Source organism: Solanum verrucosum, unplaced genomic scaffold, assembly GCF_900185275.1.
Source record: "Solanum verrucosum unplaced genomic scaffold, falcon-dt-bn FXZP01000231.1, whole genome shotgun sequence".
NCBI lineage: Eukaryota > Viridiplantae > Streptophyta > Magnoliopsida > Solanales > Solanaceae > Solanum > Solanum verrucosum.
Window position 1 is genome coordinate 815,248 of NW_026020176.1, and position 21,358 is coordinate 836,605.

Sequence of the window (21,358 nt, forward strand, 5' to 3'; positions counted from 1 at the left end):
AGTAAAATCTTCATGGTCTTGCCCTCAAAGTATGAGGACTCACCAATCCAAAGCAATAGGGAGCAATCGGAATCTAGCCACGAGCGGGAGGAAAGGAAGCGTTGAACCCTACATTATTAAATAATATAAGCACATGTATGCATTAGTACATGGAATGTACAAAGTATAAGGGATATGCATAAAAACATGAAGCATGATCATAATGGGACATGAAGGAAAACATGGTATGTATGACCAAGCTAAAACATATTGAAAAGCCTTTAAAGAGGAATCATAAATCTACTTCCCACGAGACACTTTTACGAGTCGTCGACCTTACTACGGCCCGTAGACCCTATCCATTTTGAAAAATAACCGACCCAAACCATCCTGTGAACACCCCTGGGCAGGACTTAGGGGCAGCAAAGTGCAGTTGAGGGTCTCCATGATTCTGTCTCTTTGTACAGTTTCTGGTAGGGTCTCCATGATTCTGTCTCTTTACCTCTTTTGTGTGAGTTAGCCATTCTCTGAAAGAATTGTGTGTTCTTATTAGCCTCCTTCAACCATAGGCATCTTGATTTTATTCTCCAACATACTTCTTCTGCAATTGCTTTCTCTTCAATTCTGGATTTTGTTTCTCTCATTAATTTCCCCTTTTTCATTGTCATGCTTTCTTTGAAAAGGGATATTGCATATATCGGCAAAATAAATTGGAGGCTTTAGAGTCCTTGAATGGGCAAGAAGGAAGTACTGAGTCAATGTTGTTGGAATCTCAGATTTTGTATCATTTAGGAAAGATGAGTGCATCTGTCGATATTTATCAAAAGCGCTCCCGAAATCTACTATAGATTCCTTGGAGATAAATCTTGTTGCTGGTCTGGTTTCTGATTGGAAGGTCTTCTGAAGTGCAGGGAACCTTGGATTTACTGAGAGTTAAAGCAACTAGCAGTTTTGAATTGGCTTACAATACTGCCTGCTCTTTAATTGAAAGGGAGAAATACAAAGATGCAGAACAACTGTTATTGTCAACTCGAAGGCAAGTTTGACTCTAATAAGCTCTTCATAACATCATGAAAAAATTAGATTCAGTTAGTCCTGACTTGCTTTATTTGTATGACTTTTATCCATTTTCTTAACACTTGATGAAGCATAATCTATGACTAGTAAAAAAGTATCAGATATTTCCTCGCTTGGAAGTTATTTTGGAGGGTTTAAGTTGGCATCAAGATGTGCTTAGTTTAGCAATTGATATATTCTTGTCTCTATGAACTTAAGGAGAATCTTAAGCATCTTTTATTTTCTTATTTGGGTTTAACTTTTTGTTGGTTTGTTAACTCTTTAGTAATGATAGACTGACAATTTAGAACTAGTCTAATTGAAAAGATGTGCCATTACAGTCAAAAGTGCTTGTATGTTGGGGGTTAAAATATCTGCAAAGCTGCTATATCTTCTAATTTGTTGTATGTAAAATGGAGTTTACGGTTCTTTATACAAGAAAGAAAGTTTTTTTAGCCATTCCAATTTTCAGGATCATGCAAATAATGCTTCTGTGTCTTTGATTGGTTATAATTGTTACTTGCCTTTTTCTTTTAAGTCTTAATGTCTTCTCTTTGATTTAGTTTGGGGGGGGGGGGGGGGGGGGGTTATTAAATAGGGGCCATGTTTATATAAGGCTGTAAATTATAAGTTGCGTTTTGTAGGATGATTTCCTCTTTATATCTTGTAGACAATTGTATGCAGTTTGTTATTTGATGCCAGAGATCATAGGGAGATGTCACAAGGGACAAACTGCATTCTGCATGTATTCATTTGGAACTATTGTATAATGATATTCTCTCCTTTGTCTTTTTAAACTTTATGCACTTTTAGAAGTGTCAAATCAAATGTGGTAAAATCTTCCACTTCTTTGCAATTCTCTGTCCAGTCAAATGTGGTAAGATGAATATATTATTGTGGACAATGGAATTACAGAATTTGTCAGGAAACACTAATGGAAGAGAATTTAGCTGATGATGATGTTGAAATTGAATTGGCACCTATAGCTGTTCAAATTACATATGTACAACAGGTAAATTATCTTATGACACAAGTTTGAGTAGTCTTCTTTTACTTTGATAAGTTGCAATGATGCAAGTTGTTTTTTTTCTCTCCAGATTCTAGGGACACCCAAGAGGCCGTTGCATCTTATACTGATTTTGACAAAAGAAATTTGGCCAACGAGTCTTCACTTGCAGTGGCAGTAAATAATCTCATTGCTTTAAAGGGTCCAAAAGATGTCTTTGATGGCCTAAGGAAACTTGATAAGCTAATAGAGAAAAGTGATGGACCAGAGAAGTTCCAGCTTGCTCGTGGACTGGACTTGAAGCTCTCACAGAAGCAAAGGGAAGCAATATATACGAATATGGTGCTGCTGCTACTTCATTCTAATAAGATGGATCAGGTATATTATCTGTAAGATTACATGTGTTTGTAATGGTTCTCCTTTGAACATTTGATGCATTAGAACAAGGGGACCCATTAATAGACATACAATTGCTACTGTTTATTCCCCGAGTCTTTTTCCAATGTTTATTTTTGTCATTGGATTGTTACAGGCTAGAGAACTTGTTGGCGCTCTACCTGGGATGTTCCCAGGTAGCCTGATGCTTGTACTTCTTCAAGCTGCTGTACATGTGAGAGAGAACAAGGCTGCTAAAGCTGAAGAAATACTTGGACAGTATGCAGATAAGTTCCTGACAGGTCCAAGGTTATCCTGCTTGCAAGGGCTCAGGTTGCTGCAGCTGCTGGCCATCCACAGATTGCAGCTGATTCCTTGGCGAAAATACCTGACATTCAACACAAGCCTGCAACTATTGCCACTATTGTCTCTCTCAAGGAACGGGCTGGAGATACTGATGGTGCCGATGCTGTGTTTGATTCCGCAATCAAGTGGTGGTCAAATGCCATGACTGAAGACAATAAGCTCAATACCATCATGCAGGAGGCTGCTGCTTTCAAGCTCAGGCATGGAAGGAAAGAGGAGGCAGCACACCTTTATGAACAGCTAGTGAAAAGCCATGGAAGTATTTAGGCTTTAGTTGGATTAATCCAGACTGCAGCCCATGCTGACATTGAGAAAGCAGAAGCTTATGAAAAGGAGTTAAAACCACTACCTGGTTTGAAAGCAATAGACGTCGACAGTTTGGAGAAAACTTCTGGTGCCAAGCAAGCCGAGAAAGGTCCAAATGCTGGTGCCACTGAAACATACGGAGGGAGAGTAAGGATAAGGCGAAGAAAAAGAGGAAGAGAAAGCCAAAATATCCAAAGGGCTTTGACCCAGCTAATCCAGGACCTCCACCTGATCCAGAGAGGTGGCTTCCCAAGAGGGAGAGGTCTAGTTACAGACCAAAGAGAAAGGATAAGAGAGCAGCTCAAATTAGAGGTTCTCAAGGTGCAGTGGCTAAAGAGGCAGCGCGCAGTAGTGATACGAAGTCAAACCAGCCAGCTAATCCAAAAGGAGCCTCTCAGAATGCAGTGCAATCAAAGGCTTCATCCAAATCAAGGAAGTAATCCAACAACAGATAACTGATGCTTCTTTGTTATTGTTTCCCTCGATTCATTTAGCATTTCTGTTGTACAACATGAGTTAGTCTCGGAGATGTCCATTTATATATTGTTAACTTTTTCATACATAAGGTTGTAGGGCAGGCATCTAAAGTTAACCTACCTTGATCACTTTTGGAAAGGCCTCATTTACTGAGTTCTCTTAGGTCTAGAGTCTAAATTATTAGGATTATGTCATCAATCTTTTTTTAAATTTCTTCTCTCCCTTTATATCTTCTATATTCTAAATTATATTTATATATTTACTTATTATTTATATTATATTAAAATCAGACACTTTTTGCATTGAAGAGTCGTGACTTCTCCGAAGATTTGTGACTTTTCCAAAGAGTTGTTACTTTTCCAACGAGTTATGATATATTCAAAGGATTGTGATTTTTCTGAAGGGTTATGATTTTTCAAATAAGTTACGACATTTTCGAATGATTGTGACTTTCTTTAGCGGTTGTGATTTTTCTGATAAGGCACAATAAACACATGTTCATAATACCCTTTGTTGGCACATGCTCATACTACCCTGTGTTGACTAAAAATAAAGAAGTTTCTCCACATTTTTAAACAATGGATTTTATTAAAAGTTATATATTCTTCTCCTTTTTAAACACTCAATTTAGTATATCTTCTATATTTTTAAATTTTATTTATTTATATTATACTATATTAAAAACAAACACATTTTCAAATTCAAGGGTTGTGATATTTTGATAAGTTATGGCTTTTTCGTGACCTTTTTTTGAAAGGATGAATTTCTTCAAAAAGGCTTTCTCCTGAACTCCTTTCTTTGTGGGAGGATTAGGAATATAATTAAGAACTTATAAATAATTGTGGAGAAAAGTTACTAGATGTTTAATGATGAACAATAAGCAAAAATGCTAAGCAACAGTAAGTCACAACTGTTTAACGATCTTTTTCTTTATTTTTAAGAAGACGTATTTTTCTTAAGCAGGACACATTTAATACATTCATGTGCATTATTGTTGATCATTCCTTGATTTTAAAGTTAATAAAAGAAATGATCAACAATAACTCCTTCGATGCTATTTTGTGATTTGAAGCAATGTAATAAATTTTATGTTTTTATGGTATTATTGTTGAACTTCAGAACCAATGATCATACTAGCAAATGTGTTTCCTTCTTCGGTTAGAAAACATTGAGAAATTAAAAAAATTCTTATTTTATTAGGAAAACGAATTTATCGTTATTCAAAGAAAAAATAATGATTGATTATTTTGATCTTTTATATTAAAATTAATGATGAGTTATAATATTTTTATAAGAAAAAAGAATATTTATATAAAAAAACAATATATTTATTAGGAAAAAACATGTTTAATCTAAAGATAGACAGCGGTATTTTATTTTCAAAAACCCTATTTTTGTAACCTCGACCGTCGTCAATGGATTTTCCGGCCACTGGCCAGTCCCCTCAGATGACTGGTCAGTTCTCTATAACCTCACCAGACCAATTTCCACATCTGTACCATCCTAAGAGTGCCAGCAAGTTAGATATTAATTTGCCTAGCGTACTTATGGAGATAAATAAGAGTGATTACAACCGACCAGATGACAAGGAGACTGATGCAGTGAAGTCGACTATAAACAATTCTGAGGAGAATAATACCAAAGTTAAATATTCTGATATGCTGAAAGGCGACAATTCATACATTGACAAAAGAAACACGTTGGAGCCGATCGCTATAAAGCCTGTTTCTTTCGTAAATGGAATACCTCGTGTTACTTGGACAGAGGAGGAGGTAGAGAAGATGAATATCATGGAAAATCTGCAGTTAGCCATAGTTGGGAAATTTTCATATGGTTGGCCCGAACTAGAAGAATTGAGAATTCAAATTCCCAAACAATGTGGTATAAAAGGGGATTGTCGGATTGGGCTTTTGAGGAACAGACACATTCTGATAAGATTAAATAGAATGGAGGATTTTGTGAATATCATGGCTAAAAATGTTTATTATATTATGGCAAAGGACGGGTATGCCTATCAAATGAGGCCTCTAATCTATGACTCCAAATTTAAGCCGGAGGAGGAAACAACTCAAGCAATGGCCTGGATTTCCTTCCCAGATTTATTGCCTACTTTCTTTGGAAAGGAATCTTTGTTTTCTATTGCAGCGGCTGTGGGTAAGCCAATCCACCTTGATAAAGCCACGATCAACAAGACTCGACCTAGTTGTGCGAGAGTGAAAGTACAAGTTGACTTAGCAGCAGATTTACCTAGGTAGGTGGAGATTGAAGTGGTGGACAATAAGCATAACATGGTTAGAATGGTAGCTATCACTGTTCAGTATGATGTTTTACCCAAATACTGTAAAACATGCAAACTTCAAGGTCACTCAGAGGTGGAATGTAGAGTAATTCACCCAGAATTAAGAGAATTGTTTGAATCAAAGCAGATTAAGGAAGATCAGAATGCAGATGAGGAGGAACCTGGAGAAGGGAAACAAAAGAAGGTTAGAAGAGGGAAGTTTCAATACATGAGGTGGAATCCCACAAAAAGAAGATTTAAAAAGGATATGAACACTGGAGAATATTTGCTTGATGTTGGGCAGGATCAACCAGAAGCAGCAAAAGGCATTCATCTAAACAATAATTTTAGCACTCTGCAGGAACAAGGAGAAGAAGGAACAATGATAGACAGTGATGATCAATATAACACGAGAGAAGAAAATCATACAAAAGGGAATGAAGAATTTACAACTATACAGGAGTCTCACATTAATAATAAATCGCAAATGATTATTTACAAATCTCAGGAGATGATTTCAGTAGTGGAGCAGCAGTTGAGGTCAACTGTAGTAAGAGATCAGCAGGTCCCTGTAGTGGTAAACAGTGAGTTAATTGATAAAGCTGTAAATGATGTAGAAGATGTTATGAGTAATACATTGAGAGCACAGGCTGATATAGTTGAAAGATCAGTAACATTGGGGACAGAAAATGAGCAACAAAGACGAGAGTTGATATTGTCTTTGGCAAATGCAAAGTATCCTGAACCTATTCAAATGTATGATGAAATGGATGGTAATGAGAATTTGGGGATATCCTCTTACCCTTCAAGAAGCATTGCTCATCACGTACTTCAACAGGGGGATAATATGCACACATTGACTAAGCCTCAAACATTAATTCCCTGCACAAAAACAAGGCCAATTAGCAATTTACATGAGTTAGTCTCTCACCAGATGCAACAAACTGAAATCAGTGATGACAAGGAACATGAGAGTATGAAGAAGGTGAAGGATAGGGAGGAACAAGCAAATCATGGGATAGAGATGCAGGTGCATCAGGAAGCAGACTTAGCACCTCAATCTTCCACAAAGAACAACAATTCAAGGAATAAGGTGGAGAACAAACCTACTAGGGTGAATCCTAAGAGGTCAGGAAAAGCAACATTTAAATGATAATGAAGGCTCTGTTTTGGAATGTGAGGTCTGTTAGAACTCAACATTCATTCCATAGAATTCAAATGTTGCACAAATATCATAAGTTTTCTATAATTGCTTTAATGGAACCATTTCAAGAAGCCAGGAATATTCACAAGTACAAGAGAAGACTGGGCATGCAGTATGCAAACTACAATATAAATGGAAAAATATGGGTGTTTATTAAGGAACACATTCAGGTTGGAGTACTATCAGATACAGAACAGCAGCTGACATTACAATTGACTTTCCAGGAGTCCAGTGAATCTTTGATTACTACCATTGTCTATGCCAAATGTGACAATCAAGAAAGGCTCAGCCTCTGGAATGATATCTACTCTATTTATCACAACATGAATCACCCATGGATTGTTGGTGGTGATTTTAATGTAATCTTGTCTGATGAAGAAAAGATAGGGGGGCTTCCAGTGACATCTAATGAAGTTGAAGACTTTTCTTTTTGTGTTAACTCTTGTGACTTACTGGACATCAACTTCAAAGGGAGCCCATTCACCTGGTGGAATGGCAGAGCTAATAGTGATTGCATCTTTAAAAGGCTGGACAGAATTCTGATGAATCAAGAGTGCATAGGCATGGCTGGTCATGTGGAAGTGGAGCATCTAGCTAGAACAGGGTCAGATCATGCCCCTTTATTACTATCTTGTGGAGGGCAGCAACTTCATATAAGAAAACCATTCAAATTTTTAAAATTTTGGGTGGAAGAGGATGACTTTATGAAGGTGGTGAAAAGAAGTTGGGTTTCTCAAGAAGAGTCAGATATTTTTATTGCTATTAAGCAGAAAATGAAGAATACTAAGTCTGCTCTTGCTCGTTGGAGCAAAGTAAGATTTGGAGATATATTCAAACAGCTGCTCATTAGAGAGGAAATTGTGAGACTCAAAGAAGAACTATTTGAAGAACATCCTACAACTAGTAATAGAATAGTTCTTCAAAAGGCTCAGGCTGAACTGAAGAGATATTTGCACTTTGAAGAGGAGTTTTGGAGACAAAAGGCAGGGATTCAGTGGTTCTCTGAAGGAGACAAAAATACTAGATTTTTCCATAGTCTAGTAAAAGGGAGGAGAAGGAGAATGTCACTATTCAGAATTATCAAAGAAGATGGGCAATGGGCAGAAGGGAATGAGCAGGTGGCTGATGAAGCTGTCTCCTATTTTCAGAAGCAATTTACTTGTGAAAATGACCTTGCAGACATGTTTCTCCTTAATCATGTGCCTACACTAGTTACTGAGGAGATGAACATGGGTATTACTAAGGAACCAGTAGAGGAGGAAGTGAAGAGGGTAGTTTTTGAATTGAAGGGAGAAAGTGCCAGTGGACCTGATGGGTTTACTGGTATATTTTTCCAGAGCTGCTGGGATATTGTTGGTGGAGATGTTGTTAAAATGATCCAGGCTTTCTTTGCAGGGAGCACTTTACCTAAGTCTATTACCCACACCAATTTGGTCTTACTGCCTAAAAAAGAATTTGTTCAATCTTTCTCTGACATGAGGCCAATTAGTTTAAGTAATTTTCTTAATAAGGTAATCTCAAGAGTGCTTCATGACAGAATTGAGGCATATCTACCTATTCTAGTGTCTAAGAATCAGTCTGGGTTTGTGAAGGGCAGAAATATCACAAAAAATATCTTATTGGCTCAAGAAATCATTACAGATATTCAGAAAAGGCCCAAACCTGCAAATGTAGTGATCAAACTGGACTTTGCCAAAGCTTATGACAGAGTGGATTGGAGATACGATGTCATTGAAGTTAGTGATGAAAACATTGGAGGACTATGAGCAACAGTCAGGGCAGAAAATCAATAAGGAGAAGAGCTTATTTTATGTTCATGATAAAGCTGCTAGAGCTGTGATCCAGGATGTGGAAAGTTGTATTGGATTCCCCAGAGGAAAATTTCCTTTGATGTACTTAGGGTGTCCAATTGGACATGCCAGAAAGAGAAAGATTCACTATTCTGATCTCATTAAAAAGGTGCACAACAAATTGCAGACCTGGAAAGGAAAGATTCTTTCTTTTGGAGGTAAACATGTATTGATAAATAATGTTCTGAATAGCATCCCTATATATCTATTGTCTGCTATAATTCCTCCTAATTGTGTGATTCATGAGTTGCATAGAATTTTTGCAAGATTTCTATGGAATTTCAAGGAGGTTGGCAGAAACAAGCATTGGGTTGCTTGGGATGTCATTTGCAGGCCTAAAGAAGAAGGGGGTTTAGGCATTAGATCACTTTTTGATGTATCCAAAGCATTATTTGCTAAGTTGTGGTGGATTTTTAGGACTCAAAAGTCAATGTGGACAATCTTCATGTGGAATAAGTACTGCAAGAGACATGCTCCTCAGGTGGTTGAATGGAAAGGGGGCTCTCAAACTTGGAAGTATATGATTGAAGCCGGAAATTATGTTGATCAAGAAATTTGGTGGGAGCCAAGGTGTGGAAATGCTAACATTTGGTATGACAACTGGACAATGCTTAGTGCTCTACAGTATTACCTACCAGTGTCTACCAATAGGGTTCATCAATTGGAGGATGTCAATCAGTTAGTTAATAATGGGAGGTGGAATCCTAATTTACTAAATATGTTGTTTACAGAGGAGGTTGGTAATCACATCCAACATAATCTTATGGTTGAAGAAGGGTCAACAGAATGGGACAAACCCTGGTGGATGCTTAATCCTTCTGGTAAATTCACAGTCAAGTCTGGGAAATACTAAGACAACCAGGTGAAGTTCTAGAGGATTACAAGAAACTGTGGATAAAAGGAATGCCTTTCAAAGTGTCTTTTTTGAGTTGGAGGTTGTGGAAGAAAAGAATTCCTATTGGAGAAGTGCTTGTAAGAAATCAGTTGTGTGATGAAGTGTTATGCAAATGTTGTGATGAGAATGAGAGGGAAACAATAGAACATTTATTCATTAAGTGTCCAATTGCTAATAGGCTATGGGGTAAATTTGCAGCTGCAGGGGGAATTAATGGTCCTGTTTTGCAACTAAGAGATTCTGTAATGAAATGGTGGAATGCAGAAAGAACACCGAAGTTGCAAATACTCTTCAATGCAGTTCCTTTGTTTATCATATGGCAGATTTGGAAGAGGAGAAACACTATTAATCATGGAGGAAGAATGACATATGTGGGTATGGAAATAGAAATGAACAGAAACTTGTTTTCGTTAGCTAAGTATAACTTCCCTTGGCTCAGAAATTTACCAACATCTTGGCCTGGGTTGGTAAAAATTTTTGAGGAGTACACTCCCACTCTTGGTTGCAGAATAGTAGTGTGGAATCCTCCACAGATGGGGTCCTTTATATGCAACTCGGATGGTGCATCTAAAGGAAATCCAGGCCCAAGTTCTGGGCCTTTTTGTATCAGGAATGGAGAAGGAAAGTTAATTTATGCTGAAGTCAGGAGATTATTTGATGGTACGAATCTAGTGGCAGAAGTGGTGGCATTAAGACTGGGTCTGGAGTACTGTGTACAGCATAATCTGCTCCCTGTTACACTTGAAACTGATTCCTTTTCACTGAAGAATATTTTGGATGGAATTTGGGAAATCCCTTGGAGCATAGTGATGGAGATCAAGAGGATAAGGATGCTTATGAAGGACAAGGAAGTGACAGTGGAACATATTCTCAGAGAAGGAAATCAGCTGGCTGACTTTTTCACTAACCACATTTTTTGTTTTGCAGGTACTCAAAAATTATCGTACTCAAATTTTCAAGATATTCCAAGTGAGGCAAGAGGTATCATCAATACAGAGAAAGCAAAACTTCCTAGCCTAAGGATAAGAAGATATCAAAATGGAAATTTTGATAACCATGATCATACGCAGAGAAGATAGCATGACAATAAACAGTATGATAGGGAATTCACATTACAGGCATTCAAAATTACAAACAGATGCAGCAATGACAATAAGGTGGAATCTTTTTTTTAGAATAATAAAGTACCTATCTTTCTTGAATTTCAAGCAGTGGTATCAGCTTTTAAGCTCAATCTGCTGAGAGGCGAGAAAATAGCGAAACATTGTACTAGAAAAGTAGATATATGAATATATGACGACAATCAAAAGGAAATCAACAAGGGGGAAATAGAGCGAGAAGAACAACAACTTACCCTTTCGAATTCTAGGTATATGCAGGTATTTGAGTGGCATGAGTTCAGCTGGTGATTAAATGCCAGAATCGATACTCACAAGGGACCTAAAGAAGGAGATTTAACAACAGCTCTTTGATTTGTGGACAATAAAAACTTCATAATCATCTGGAACTCACCAGATCTGCCATTGTAGAGTGAAGAAGTCTTCATTAAGATTGTTTTCATGGCATTCGTGAGACTTGGAATGTCTTAGGTGAAAACACCTTAAGCTCAGCAATTTTCAGGTTATGGACTCGAGATGGACTGTGATTTTGAAGCTCTTGATGTCTGCTCAGCTCATCGACGTTGCCCGTTATCGTTGAGAGGATGGAGATGAGTTTTTGATTCTTTCCCCTTAGTTTTCTTTACTGTCCGGACATCTGGTCTTGGACTTCTTTAGTTCCTTCCCTTTCTGTATTCTTATTGGGCCTGGGTTGGGTCAGGCTATGTAGGTTGATTTTATTTATGGAATAAAGGCCTGTTAATTTATTTTTATTTTTTTAAAAATAAAAATCTAAAGATAGAAAAAAAAAAAATTTAGACTAAATTATTAGGGGTTGTTTGAACCGAAACATCGACAAAAGAAAGATAATTTTGAATTAGGATGACATTTTATTGACCGTTTTTTCCATCCGTTATTCCAGCCAGTCTGTTCCAGCGTATATAGCACGGCAACGTCTCATCATCTTCCCATTAAACAGAATCTTAAATCTAAGCAGAGCAAAAATTCCATTTCCAAGAAGTACGATATCGACATCAATTACAAACTTTCTGGCGATGATGCTTTCGCCTGTCTTTGCACCGCCATCAATTTCGACATTGAAGCTGCTCTTCAGGTCACTTCAATTCTCACTGCTCTTTTATTTACTTCTTTTTTTGTCACAGAAAGCCTAAAATATCTAGAGATTTATTTTCTACTCCTAAATTTGAACATTTGAAGGCATTTGGGGTAGTAGAAAGCCGACACAGCTTTGAAAGAAAAAAATAGAGCATCTTCTGTGAGGATCAGTGCGAATATTCGAAGAATAAAGGCTAGATTAATTGAGGATGTTCCCAAATTGCAAAGATTGGCTGTGAAGAAGGTGTGTTCACTTCGTTTTCAGTTGATTTACTTTTCGTCTGACTTTTAAAATATATAATCTCCAAAGTTGGTACATTGTCCATTTTGTTATCCTTCATAATTTGGTCAATTGTGCCTTACTGATATGCGTTCTTGAAGAGGTTAAATACATGTTTTTGGGGCTAATATTTTACTTTTCAACTGTTCAGTATGTTTTCATACAATGTAGAGCTAGGGCTATGACACGTCTAGGATATATAGAAAGAAAATATTACTGACAAAATTTGGTTGATATGAGGATAATTCCTTGCTCGGGTCCTCTGGATATCTGCACATTGCAATCATTTTAGGTCTACGGCATCGAGAGCAGTTGACTCGATTTGTCTTGCTTATCGACTCAGAATTTTTCTCCAAAAAAGGAATTGACTCTAAACTAAGAAAACTTGGATTTTCCACAAAACGTAAGGTACCTTTTGTTCGTACTCATCGCCAATTAACTACCAATAACTCGATCATGATCCCAGTTTTTATGGGTCACAAATGATGATATGAATTTGTATGCATCGTCAAATTACTAGTGCAAAACAAGTGCATCTGAGTACTGAGGATTCTCGAATGATCAAATAAGTCTTTGATTTTATTAGCGTTAAATAATCTTCACTTGAGACATAATTTTTACCAATATAATTCCTTTTTATCTTCTTCTACACACATTTTTGTTTTCAATCTCATTAAGTTTAACATATGTCACTCTAACAAGATTATAGTTAACCAGCTGTAACTAAACATAATTGTCTGCATTTGTGGGAAAAAGGCTATATACTCAACTCCAGGATGGTTGCCTATAATTGGCTGCTATATCAGAAACTTATTGTCCCATTACTGCAACAACTTCAAGTATTACTGATGCACTGTTACCCAAAAATAAGAGAATTTACAGCAACGTCCCCTCATTAATCCAGTCAAGCTAACTACTTCAAGCAGCAAATCGTCTAGAGCTACACCCCAATTTTAATTTTTATCAGCCTACATTATGCTCCTTTACTTGGGGTATAAGGGCTCTCAGTTATTTTCTACTCAAGCTTGAAACAATGGACTGTGTACCACAAGATGAATTACATGGAAAAGTTATTTTCTTGAAGTAGAACCAAATAAGAGTTTATGGATATCTGTTGCTTAGGACTGAAATTCTGTTAGTCATTTAAGTTATCCTTCACTCCTGCCACTAATGGAGAATGCTGTTCTAGGGAGGATTCCGTTCTCATACTTGGAGGATAAGGTGGCTTCTAATGCTCCTGCCTATTTATGAATGATGAATTCTCAAGGGTAAGCATCAGCAAATGGAGTTCTTTTCAAGTAAGTAATCCAAGTTGGTGAGGCAAGTATCTTTACTGTTTACTTGCGCCAAAGCGCGTGAAGTTTAAGGATTCTTTGTTTCATCTTCATTTGTTTTCCTTTTATTTGTCTTTTGTTTTATCTGTCTTTTATGCTTCAGGTATTGTGTCTATGGATGCATGCATTAACTCTCCAAGATATCCACAGTTTATTAAATTATCAATGGTTTTATTTTCTTGGAAACTAAATAAGCTCCTACAGAACAGTTATGCATCAAGTTTCAATTGAGTTGCTGACTTCGGTGTTGCAAACGCGGTCGATGCCAATGCTAAGGCAATCAAGCCCATATCTGTTATTGCAGGGTCTTGTGGTTACATTGCTCCAGGTTAGTGAATTAACTTTTTCACTTTTCAGCTTCAGTTGCATGAGTTTGTGTTGAATTTGTTCGTATTGAGTTTTACTTGCAAATTGTTGCCTGTAAGTTTTTGGATTACTTTAGCCTTTCAAAAATGAGATCTATCTATATACTACAATATTTCCTAGATATTCCACATTTGTCAAGTACTCTAATAAACTTCTGATAGAAATTGGATCATATCTGGAGTACCCCCTAATACAGTAACAATGCACCATTGCTCTAGATCACAGTTAAGTAGGCTCCACGAGTTTCCATAACCAAGTTAAACGGTTCTGATTAAATCGTTCTTGAGTACAAAAGACTGTATTAGGACTGTAGAAAAAGATGTACTTAGCTTTCCACTTATGATGATTGATAGTTGCATAAAGATTAGAATTCCACTAAGTATCTAATTCATGAACTTTAAATTCTGGATCTGCATCTAATTTTAGCATTTGGTCACTGTTTCCCTCAACTTAAACCATGTTTATGCGTGTGTTTGTGTTTTGGTTTAGCGCTCTTTGTTGTTTGATATGAGAAAGGACCAACTTTTGTGACTTCAAAGATCATATAGAAGCTAATTAGTGTCGTCTCATAATCTGGTTGGCCCAAATATATACCCTTGATTCCATCTGCAAATCTCACAGATGATGCCTTTCTGACTTTCCTAGTTCACACTTATTTTAACGAGCATCTTGCAGCACTTCCTGAAAGAAACATTGTTGGCATTGGAAAACTTATGAGTTGATATTTTATGGATAGCTGTTGCTTAGGACTGAAAATTCTGTTAGTCATTTAAGTTATCCTTCACTCCTGCCACTAACGGAGAATGCTGTTCTAGGGAGGATTCCATTCTCATACTTGGAGGATATTCAGATGAGGTTCATGAAGAACTATGGTAAGGTGGCTTCTTATGCTCCTGCCTATTCCATGAATGATGAATTCTCAAGGGTCTTGCATCAGCAAATGGGGTTCTTTTCAAGTAAGTAATCCAAGTGCAGATATACTAAATCGTGTCAGAGGAGAAGTTGGTGAGGCAAGTATCTTTTCTGTTTACTTGCGCCGTATCTTTTCTGTTTACTTGCGCCAAAGCGCGTGAAGCTTAAGTATTCTTTGTTTCATCTTCATTTGTTTTCCTTTTATTTGTGTTTTGTTTTATCTGTCTTTTATGCTTCAGGTATTGTGTCTATGGATGCATGCATTAACTCTCTATATCTATCCACAGTTTATTAAATTATCAATGGTATTATTTTCTTGGAACTAAATAAGCTCCTACAGAACAGTTATGCATCAAGTTTTAATTAAGATAATTTGAAGTGTTGAACTCTCAATCATTTTTGATGATTTTCCAATATTCAATCACTGTTAAAATAACTTCTCCTTTCCCTTAATAACCTTTGATGTCTGAATGCCTCCTCTTCAAGTACTATCAAGCTTTTATCTCCACTTCATAGAACTCCAGAAGCAATTAATGATCCTAACATCTCATGCAGGGACAATCAATCATCACCTTTGTGAACTATAAACGTCCTCTAAGTCTATTTTATATTTTGTATGATACTCTTTCCTTTTACTTCTTTCCAAAAAGAATAATATTTCTCTCAGTAGGAAACTCTTTAACTTTATACTTCTCATTTTGACTTTGGTGGCATAGAAATATTATGTCATGTTTAAGATAACTTTGTTTTATATTATACGACAATGTTTTTTATACCGGTATCATTCCAAGCAGATGCAATATTTCCTTTAAGCCCCGTTGCCCGCTGCACATGTTGCACTTTGGTATTTGGCCTTCACTGTTTCTTTGCATCTGGGGTTGTGCATGGATTTATGTCAATCCCAATTGCACTCTCCACCTCAATTGGATCACAAATAATTAACACCATAATTACTATCATTAGCATAACTCCAACACTCCTCCAAACAAAAATAAATGCAGACCATAATATTGGAATATCCTAGTATTAAACAAAAATAAATTAAAGATATGAAGACATTCCAATAGGCAGGTACCATTTCTAATGTACCACTAGGTCACGGGGGTGCCTCGGGGTAGCCTCAAGGCACGGGGGGTGGGGGGTGGGAGCAGCCTCGTGGCATGGGGGGAGGGGCGGGCGGCCTCGAGGCACGTGGGGGCGGGGGTTCCTCGTGGTGGGCAGACTTGAGGCAAGTGGGGGCGGGGGTACCTCTGGGCGGGCGGCCTCAAGGCACGTGGGGGGTGGGGGTGCCTCGTGGCGGGCGGCCTCAAGGCACAAGAGGGGCGGGGGTGCCTCGGGGACACCCCGAGGCACGGGGGGCAGGGGGGGGTGCATATATCTTAATTTTATTGTTTACTTTTTGCTCTTCTCTTTATGGACAAAACAATACATGTATCCTTAAATTAATTTTGTGATACATGAATTAAGAAGGCCTTTTCTTTCCAATGCAAAGCTCATTCTCGAACACCGTAAATCTTGTGGTTGGAATTCACAAAATATTCTTCGACATTTCAATTTTGAGTTTCAACTTCTTCCTCCTGGAGTGCCAATAACAATGTTGTCTCCTCCTCTTCTTCTTCTTAATCACCATCATTAGCCTTTGTTTCTAGAAACCAAACTTTTCCATCCGGTGATTTTTTTGCAATATCTACATTTCAAAGGGGGTGGGATGATGGGATCCTTTTGTTTCAATGGTTGTGAGTGAGATACATTTTTCTTCTTGTATCTTTTGCCTTTTTCCCAAAAGCTAAAGACCTTTTTTGAAGAGCTTGGGTTGATCATATTATTGACTTATAAAGCTAGCTCATGAGCGATTCCATGATATACCTCATACTTCTTTGTTCTTGTGCCTCAAGGGCACTAGTAAATTTTGCAAAAATCATCTTTGCAATACCCTTCGGGGTGGCCCAGTGGTTTGGGTTGGGACTTCCATGTTGTCTCAAGTTCGAAACCCCTTGCCAGCGAAAGCAAGGGGTTTGCCTTCTGGGTCGAGCTCGTCGCACGGGCTTGCCTAGTACGGGTTACCTCTCCTATGTGGTTTGTGAGCTATTGCATAGGAGCGAGAATTTTACCCTGTTCGCACCCAAAGGGTAGCGGCTGCGAGTTTCCCTTGTCAAAAAAAAAAAAAAAAAAAAAAAAATCTTTGCAATATCCATAAAATCCTCCGAGGAAGAGATTTTCAATGCAAAATTTTTAGGCGAACTATCGAGGACTTTCTCGACAATCCTTTCTTTCAAAAGATCCTTACCTAATATTTGGATTTGACTCGCAAGTTTCATCAACTTGTTTGGGTATTACGTCTCTCCATCTCTTCCATTTTAATTTTTCAAGTTGTCTCTTCAAAGTGATAATATTAATATTTCTAATTCTATTTGACCTTTGATTAAGTCTACCAATCTTTTCATATTTCATTAAGAGAAAATCAAGACATACTCTTTACAAAAATTGCTTTTGACAGTGAAGTATGTATATGTGTTAGAGCCTTTTCTTGATGCATCATAGTTACAAAAGCAAAGTAGAAAAAGGTTAGCTCTCCTCTTTACATTGTTAGTTAAGAGCCAGAGAGCTGACAAAAAGTTAAGAAATGAATCAGGGAAATCTAGAGGGGATAAATAAACCCAACTATACAAATACATGAGGCAAATTAATTACCTTTTCAAGATTGGTAGGTAACAAATTTTCCATCAAAGCATCTTCTATTCCTTTCGTTCCAGATACTCCGAAAAATGGCTGCAGGTATCATCTTCCAGATTCTCTTGATGGTGCTATCAACTTCTTGCAATTCTAGCTTTTATACATCCCTGATAATCGATATTCTGAGGCATGACCCATTTGCGACCAATAAGACCTAAAAACATACTCCATAGGATCTGCTGCAAATAGGTGGTTTGTGTGTTTCTGCTTCCTTCATGCACATATAACATCTGTTAGCCATCTGAAACTTCCTTCTGGCCAGGTTGTCTTGGGTCAGGCAAGCTCCATGAAGTGCAATCCAACTGAAGCAACTAATCTTTGGGGGCAACTTGATCTTCCATATAAGCTTCCAAGGCCAGTGGCTGTATTTGCATTTTGTGGGCCTAGAAGCTTGAAAGCTGCTATAACTGAGAACTTCCCATCCCCTTTTGCTCCCCAATTGAGTTGATCTAGTGTTTCACTGTTAACTGCAACATTGTGAAGTGTTGCTAGTATGCTGACCAACTCCTCCATTTCCCAATCCGGTATGTTCGTTCTACAGATGATGTTCCATGAGTTCCCTTTCTCTATATTGCTCAATTCTAGTTTGGCTCTCTTGCTATCTGAAACGTGTTAGATCCTTAACTCTTTTCTTTTTATTAGCTTTAGAATTTGGAGGTGACAAACTATCAGATTCTTAGACAACTCAAGTGACTTCCCCTGTCTCCATTACCTCCCATAAATTTTAGCTTAAAGCTTTTATCTTCGCTATTACCTTTATTTATCGAAAAAAAACTTTGATTTTCACTACCCATGGTTGGTAGTTCTCTCTGCATACATGTTGCTGACGTGAATTTGATGAAGACATGTTTTTTAGTTCTTTCAAAATCTTTCAACAAGATCTGGGCCTTAGTTTCTCAATTCTCACAAGTAATTTAAGGCAAATTGGCTTTGATAGAAAATGTATTTCAAAATGCTAAACATTTGGGGTCCAGGGTTTGGGGGGTGGGGTGAAGGAGTGCACTTTAATCACTCAACTTCTCTTGAAGACAATTAGAGGAGGTGATTCTTCTTTATTTCACTCAACTTGCTTAACAGCCAATGTGCCTAGGTATTTATTGGACTTCTTTTAGCATGTGTATAGATACTACATGTACCTTCAATTCTCAATTTTTTCTCTTTCCTAGTTCAAGAACAAAGATAGTTACACAAATTAATATAATTCATGTATCACAAAAAATCTGAGAAAGCAAAAGTTTATTCACCAACAAAATGATCTAAGGTGTTCCTGCTATTAAATACCTATGTAAATTGTCGTTGTTACTTTACCTCACACATGTGCATTATTATTGAAAGACATCTCTTCATTGCTTAAAGAAATGATGCATAGGTGAAGCCATATGTTTTAGTTAATGTGCCATTCAACTATGACTTGCAAACTAAAAAAGATGAAAAATATTTTTCTTTGAATCTCAAATTTGTTAAGTTGGAGTGATATCAATATTATCGAATAATGGGTGTTGAAATCAGTTGTTTAATTAGAATTTAATTATTATAATACTAAATTCATATACATTGATACTCCATATCTGAAAAAAGTGCACACTTTAAGCTCTAAGGAGCTTGGCTCTTTAAGTCCTTTTCACATTTAAAAATAATTATTGACTTTAGATTCATACAACTATAACATATTTTCGCCATTTTTATTTCTCTTCTTTCATTTATGCGGGTGGTTCAATTCATAACATTCCTTTCTCGTTTGAGATTGATTGTCTGTAAGATCTTTGCTAGAAACTCGAGGAACTACTATTTGATGTTAGCTCCATTATTCATAAATATTCTTATTTTTGGAACAACATGTGTCCAACAATCAACACCTGTTAAACTACATCGTTATTTCCTTTCTCATGGCTAGCTAAGTTACAACTTTATTGTGTTCCTCTGAGATTGTTATGTTGATGTTTCTGGTAATTTTTCTCTTGTTCAAAAACCATATGGATTAATAACTTATATTGGAATACTGCTTGTGAATAGGTCCTCCAACGCAGACAGGGAACGGCTTCTGCTGGGCTAACAATTAAAGAACTAAATGATTTTCTTGATCACTTGGGTATTAAAACAAGTGATGAAGGTTTCGTATTTGTGTATATTTTTTATCTTTATGATTTCCATTGCTATAGATTACCAATTTTTTTGGATGAGTGTCGAAGTATGGAATAATATGGGTTTCTAGTTTTTTCATGTTTGATAAGTCAAATGTTTTTGGAAAACATTTTCCTTAAAAATAAAAAAAAATAACTGTTCTAGAAGTAGGAAAAATAAGTTGAATAAATGACAACACACGCTAAGTAGAGATAAGGAGGTAGGAGTAGGAGTAAGCAGGAATTAGGAGGAAAAATAAGTTGAATAAATGACAATTGTACTAAGTAGAGATAGGAGGTAGGAGTAGGAGTAAGCAGGAATTAGGATGTAGGATTAGGAATAGAAATAAGATTACGAGGTAGGATTAGGATTAGGATTAGAATTAGGATTAGGATTAGGATAGAGGTTACGGATTAGGATTAATATTAGAGTTAAGATTTAGGATTATGATGTAGGAATTAGGATTAAGAGGTAGGATTACAATTAGGATTAGGATTAGGAGGTAAGATTAGGATAAGGAGGTAGGATTAGGTGGTAAGATTAGGATTAAGATTTAGGATTTAGGATTAGGAGGTAGGATTAGGATTAGAATTAGGAATAAAATTTAGGATAAGGATACCGATTAGGTGGTAAGATTAGGATTAAGATTTAGGATTTAGGATTTAGGATTTAGGATTAGGATTCGAATTAGGACTAAAATTTAGGATTAGGAGGGTAGGATTAGGATTAGGATTAGGAGTAGAGTAGGAGGTAGTATTAGGATTATGATTAGAAGGTACTTAAGAAGTAGCATCAAGAGGTAGGATTATGATTAGGAGGTAGGATTAAAAAGTAGGATCAAGAGGTAGGATTAAGTAGCAAGGGACAGTAGCAGTAAATGGTAGGATTATGATTAGGAGTAGGAGGTAGTATTAGGATTAGGATTAGGAGGTAGGATTAAGAAGTAGGATCAAGAGGTAGGATTAGGATTAGGATTAGGATTAGGAGGTAGGATTAAGTAGCATGGGACGGTAGCAGTAGATGGTAGCTGGTGGCAGGTAGAAGTAGCAAGGGACAGTAGCAGTAGATGGTAGCTGGTGGCAGGGTAGCAGCTGCGACAATGGTGGTAGCAATAGCAGGAGCTATTAGCATAAGTTGGAGGAGGTAGCAGATAACAGTAGCAGGGGTGGGAGTAGTAGTAGTAGTAGCAGCATGATTTTTAGGTGGTAGTAGGGGACAATAGCAGTAGTTGTAGCAGGAGCTTTATGAGGTAGCAAGGGATAGTAGCAGTAGTAGTAGTAGCAGCAGTAGCTGGAGCTGTAGGATGTAGCAGTAGTAGGCTTATCAGTAGGAGTAGAAGTAAGACTATGAGCAGTAGAGGGAGGTAGGAGTAGTAGGGGACAATAGCAAGAGCTATAAGAGGTAAGCAGAGAACAATTGCAGTAGCAGGGGCTGTAGGAGGTAGCAAAAGCAGGGGGCAGTAGTAGTAGGTGGTAGCAAGTTGCGGAGTATTAGGGACAATAATAGTAAGTGGCAGCAGTAGCAAAAGTTGTAGGAGGTAAGCAGAGAACAATTGCAGTAGCAATAGCAGGAGCTGTAGGAGGTAGCAAAAGCAGGGGGCAATAGTA

The 21,358-nt window shown here is 37.2% G+C and overlaps 1 pseudogene; it reads left to right on the top strand.

Annotated features, from left to right (window-relative positions):
- The first annotated feature begins 209 nt into the window (after nucleotides 1–209).
- On the top strand, nucleotides 210–3,528 carry LOC125828979 (uncharacterized; annotated as a pseudogene).
- The last annotated feature ends 17,830 nt before the right edge of the window (nucleotides 3,529–21,358 follow it).